The following is a 6,000-nucleotide window of genomic DNA, read 5'->3' on the forward strand; positions in this document are numbered from 1 at the left end:
TCGAGCAGAGAAAAATGTACGAAAGATGCTTAACCATTTTGTAACAATAAAATTCTGAAACTTGTTGATACCACACTCGACTTGACAGTATTTTGGCGAGTCTGCATGGTTAGACTGATATTTTACCTCCGTGTGGTGCCATGGGAGTGGGTGACTGAGACCATTTGCTGACTGTTAGGAATGAGTCGATGGGAATTAAGTGCGAAAGATCGTATGATTTTTCCTCTTCACGATGTGTTTGTATGTGTGTGTCGTAAATACATGTTTGCGCACATTGCTGCTCTGGTTTGATTTTGAATTGCAACTTTGCAGTCGGAATGATCTAGTTTATGAGATGGTCAGAGTTGTATAGATTGGTCCTGCTTTGTCTATGTGATCAAAGTATTCAAAGCTTGGTGTTGCCACCAATTCAGTAAAACGTGCAAAGTGGCCGCGAGCACATCATCTTCGCATGAAGTTCATCAAATTTTTGGCCCACGAATACAGAAGTAAAAGTTGCCTCTGTAGATAGTCGACATAATATTACTATGCCCCGGACAAAGTGATGCTGTTTTAATTCTAAGGAATAATACTAACAAGTTTTTCCTAGCAGTCTTAGATTCCCGTAACTTAACTTAAATGATTTTCCATGTCTGTGCAAATGTATGTATGTATGTGTGGGTATGTGTGTTTATGAGAGAAATGAGTTAGGATTGCATTTGATGAAATAGGAAAAGGTAATTTTTGGAACATGGGCCTAAACAGAAAGCGGTATTAGGTGAGTGTGTGTATGTGTGTGTGTGTGTGTTTGTGCATTTTGCTTGTTTTGTGTGTGTGTGTGGAAGGTGGAATTTGAATTGGAATAATTAGTCAGGATGTGCTAGATAATGATTTGGGTGTTTTTTTTTGGGGGGGGGGGGGTGACAGGGCTTTTATAAAAGATTTCACTCTCAGTTACATCGTATTTTTTTGCACATTTAAAGGTGAAATATAAGTAATAATATTATGTTTACATATTCAAGAGAAATATCGTTTTTTCAAGTCAAAATATTCAAATGGAATATACAAATATTCAAGTTGAATATAATGCATATTAGCGAAGTTTTTTTATAGTATTGTTCAGTTGGTTGGACCTAATTTATCACCATTGTCGGTGTTAAAGTTAGTGGGATTTTAATTGATTTATTACATTATTGATGTTAAAGTGAGAAAAATGGCAGTAAATACTGCAAAATGACATTGATTTTGTCTTCAACTGTAGTTGTATGTTTGACTTTGAATCCAGAACGGATTGTTTATTAAACATGTATGATTTGAGAATGAAATCCATAAAGATCCAGGGTGTGTGCGTGATGTATGTTTGGTATTTGATAGAAATGAATGACATGTCTTGAGCTAAGTTTATTTGTGATTTTGTTTGCCTTCGAAGTAAGCAGGAATACATTTCCGCTAGCTGTAACTATACGACCGTCCCATGGCATGATGGTGAATTACAGGAGCATGCCGGAAAATGCAGAAAGACGTTGTTTTCGTTTTATTTGTCAATGTGTCAGTGTTTGTCAATCTGTACCTGGATAGTCCTTTGTGTTCGTGGCAAAATTATTCGGAGATTTTCAAAGGCTTTATAAGTTTCAATTCAAGCAGTGCAGTTCATTGTCCTTGTCGGATGAAAAAGTCCAAACCTCCATGGTTCATTTTGCATGATTTCTCACGTTTGTTCATTTTTTTTTTCTAGTTGCCGTGTGGATTGTACATACGGGACGTAGCTATTTCAATTGTTGGCGAGCATGAGAACTACATCGACACAGCTGTTGTGTTGTCATGGATTTTTGTGATGACAAAACGTAGGGGGCGCCAAGCGTAAACACAAGTGTGGCGAATAAATTCAGGATTCCAGGCTGCTATGGACTCCGTTGCCCTAGCAACATGGTGCCCCTCAATACTTTCCTTGTCATCGCTTTCTGATTCTCTTTTAATCAGTTCAGTTCACATTAGTCTGGCGATATCAATGGAAATGGTACTTGCTTGTTAGCCTTCTAAAAGGACTGATTCATTTACATCAGGGAAGAAAACCGTACTTGAGTATCTGTACTTAACTTTGCAGGGTGAAAATAAGAATTGTGATAAACAATGGGTGGCAAGGGAGATTAATAGAATGACTCTGTGAACTGCATGCATTAACGTTCTGCTTTACAAGATGGAAGGCTTCTTTTAACAAGCAGCCAGAAAGGTGCAATTACGAAAAATCAACATGTCGGAGTTTTTAGAAACATAGGCCCCAGAAGCCGAACAACTCATTGACCTGCTGCTGATGAGTTGTGAAAGGTCTTCGTATATTTCATTCATGACGCATCCAGTGGCTGTGAGTAGGCCGAAGGAGTTAAAATTGATTCCTTCATTTAATCGCCAGTAACAAACAATGTATTGTAGGGGGCAATCCTAATCCTATATAGGTTGTGATTTGTTCGTGAGCTTCACATGCACAATTTGTGATGTTCGCAGTTAAGCTGTGGTTTGATTCTCCAAACAAGAGAGCATGAACAGTGACCACAGTTTATGATAGTTCATACAAATAGTGTATCAAATGGAGAACGTCTTACATCGAATACACGAGGAAAGAAAACAGGGTGTATGACCCATGAAGGCAGTCTGTTGCTTTTATGGCCGTCCAAATCCCACCATATAACCTTTCGGAGATAAGATTTCTGATGAGGGGACAGTAAATACAACTGTAACCATAGCACAAGAATAGCTATCTGGAAGCCGCGCGCTTTGCAAATCTTAATGAGTATACACTTTGATTGTTCAACGAACCGTATTTGTTCAAAGTCGTCTCTACATGCAGCGAGAATCTTGAATTTTGTTCAGGGAGACCTTCTCTACTTACAGTGCAATTTGACTTTGCACAACTGAACAGTATATCGCCAATGCAACCTCAAAATGCCCCTGAAATGTAATGCATACACAAATGGTGTGAAAAAAAAAAACTACTACTGGTAACTTGTTACGAGATAATTCCACTCGAGTTACACAAGTATAGTACAGCATAATAATCACCCGGAAAAAAGTGTATGCATGTCAGTTATTCACTTGACATTTTTTCGGTGTATATCGTCAGCAAAGTCTGATAGTCTGGCTGTTGCGAGGAAACGGGCATTGGGTTTAGGGTCAATTTTCGGTTTCGTATTGTCAGTTGCATATTTTCATCTTTAAAAGCAAAGTTATGGATTTTTTTTTTTCACATCCGACACGCACTATAGGTTCTCTTTCAAAGCCATAAGTTTTGAATCAAACTGGGCTGGGAGTTTGATAATCCGTCATATAGACTGCCTGATATGCATGTCTTCTTCATCTTGTTGGGTTTATCAAGACATTGGTGCGAGCGTGGTGTCTGTTTACTACATCAAAACAGCTTCTGTTTTCCAACCACTGAGTAAAGGTAAGCGATAAGCTCTTATTGAATGTTTGAGCAAACAGGTGTTGGAATGATAGATGTATTTTTTCCCTTCAAAATAGATATGAATGCGAATTATCGCGGCGAACCCAACTCCAACTGGGGAGGTGGGAGCTTGCCCTCCTCCCTGCTACGTAGGAGCACAATCGTGCAATATTGCAGTCTATTTTTTTGCGCAATAATATTCTCGTGTACCGTATTTGCATTCTATATTCGAAGGTGCTCGTGACTGTATATGCATATTTGATTAAGATCATGTATCACCAGTCGGTGGGAGAAATGACACGTGGTAATCATCGTGACTGTGATAAGAGAAAATGAAAACAACTATTGAGTAATTTCCTGGCAGATCGGGAGTAGAGAGAAGAATGCTTATATGCCTCCTGCGGTCAGCTGCGGTAGACGAACCACGAAATGGCGGGTAGAGTTAAAGGAGAGAGGGGTGGTTAGATAGGGAAGGGAAGAGACAGCGATTATGGAATTTTGCGATTATATCTGTTCATTGATATCAAATGATGGTTCTGATATGTAATTCACCTACAACCAGATAACTTCATCTGTAAATTTCAACCGGCATCATTTGTTATCGTCGTTTGCCCTGCTTTCGTCTTTCTTCGTATAGAATCTGTAATGCAGGCACACTAATATGATTTTCATGGAGCAGAGAGTCACGTTATACTATCATATTATTGGATACAATTCACTGTAACTTCTTATTTAACGTCACCTATACTTCCATTCATACTTATACCTATACTTCCTGTATTCACCAACAGTTTATTTCGGCACACAAATTTTCGAGCGACTCGCTCTTTCTCAACACTTGAGAAAGAGGAAATCGTTCGAAAATTTGTGTGTCGAAATAAACTGTTGGCGAATACAGCTTTAACTTTGTTTCAGTTTTGTTTTTGATGATATATATATATATATATATATATATATATGTGTGTGTGTGTGTGTGTGTGTGTGTGTGTGGATATCACCACTTTCAAGCAAACATCCTGAATTCGAATCTTATACCTAGGTGCTGAAGAATGTATAGTACATCAAACCATCAGAATATTGATTTGTCGAACCAATGTGTGTTACTATATATACGATTGTTACTTTTATTGTCATTATCGTTATTATTGTCATTATACCAGCATCTTGGCATCATTACTGTAGTAACCACTTTAATCGTCACTTCACCATTATTGGTACATAACGCGCAATTGCGTATAATATTTATACAAACATACTTCTTTTTTTAACAACGTTTGGTGATTTTTATTTTATCACGACAGTTCTATTATGTTGATCTAACGTAATAAATGCTTCCGTCTGTCAAGGCGAAAACTCTATCAGTTTGTTTCACTTTGATGGTAGTTTGAAGTCTGGTGAGAGACGAGGGTTCCACGACACAAGTTATCGCAAATATTGATTTCCATTTTGTTATACATTCGCCATTACCATGGCAACAGCTGTCCAAAGTCTAATCGGCTGTATCGAATTAATTTGTTGCTGTCGTATTCATGTGAATATTGCTGTACATTGAAACTGACGTAATGGGCCTAGCTTAACAGATCTCATTTAGCAAGCCTTTATCAAAAGAAAATATTGAGAGAATATTGTAATGCATTGAATATACGTACATATATGTATGTATGACTGGGCCTATATCGAAATTTCTGTTAATTACTGTAATATAATTATATGATCTTCTATCGACTGTTATTGATATTGTTATTCTTGCCTACGTTCCTGTCATTTGATATCAGTATCATCATTATCAACAATAATAACAACAACAACAGGAACAATAATGTATTGTAACTGCCCATATCATCACAGTATGTTTCTACTCCATCAGACTCTATACACTCGACAAAAATTTATTATCTCACTTTATCATCGCGACCACGTGACGTTCATCGATTATGAATTGTATTGAACTCGTTTATGCGCCAAGTCGATGGAATACACCAGAGGCTTTTGGTTTCGCATGCCACTTTGCAATGATAGTGCAAAGTTTCTGTTGTACTTGGCTCAGGCTGGGCTATTTCCGAATGTAACATCGCACGAAGTACGTGTGCGCTTGTGTTTGTGTTAACCAACCCCAGTTGCTTCATTTTAGAGTACTGCTGGCGTTGCGTGGGTGTCCACCAATTAGCTAGTAAGGCGTCTACCGTTTGTAAAGATCTTTGAAAGTATCGGCACAGGACCAAACGTATCACAGGGGAGAAAATAACATATGTTTGTGGTGATTATCAACGGCCAATTGGTGTGCATTCGACTGTTGTACTGAAGGTAGGCTATTTGGCTCTTTGAATGGGACTTGTTGCGGTACTCAACCGTGTCACGTTGTGACTCCGTGGTAATATTGTGTGGAACCATAAATCTGCATGGTCTCATCCTGATTATTTATTTGCGATAAATGTTTCCTAAGCACCTCGTTTACCCTGGGAAGTTCTGAGTCCACTGGAATAACTGGATTATACTCTTGCCGACGTGACATTAGCCAGGTCATTGCTGACAGAGGTACGAAGATCTCCCAAGAAATTCAAAAATGTTAGGAGAAATATGTA

General features: G+C 38.2%; 1 protein-coding gene across 3 annotated transcripts in view; it reads left to right on the top strand.

Annotated features, from left to right (window-relative positions):
• Window positions 1-3,397: 3,397 nt before the first annotated feature.
• Window positions 3,398-6,000, top strand: part of LOC139728408 (guanine nucleotide-binding protein G(o) subunit alpha-like) — a 59,357-nt gene continuing 56,754 nt past the window's right edge. The window contains exon 1 of one of the 3 annotated variants that reach the window (XM_071639352.1): window positions 3,398-3,418. The gene's annotated coding sequence lies outside the window, so the exon portion shown is untranslated. Of the gene's footprint in view, window positions 3,419-5,496; window positions 5,954-6,000 lie in introns of those variants that run through there. The other 2 variants (XM_071639350.1, XM_071639351.1) reach the window with 2 other exon arrangements.

The sequence above is a fragment of the Diadema antillarum genome, unplaced genomic scaffold (assembly GCF_040938485.1).
Source record: "Diadema antillarum isolate AM-2024a unplaced genomic scaffold, OU_Dant_1.0 seq00000177_RagTag, whole genome shotgun sequence".
Lineage (NCBI taxonomy): Eukaryota > Metazoa > Echinodermata > Echinoidea > Diadematoida > Diadematidae > Diadema > Diadema antillarum.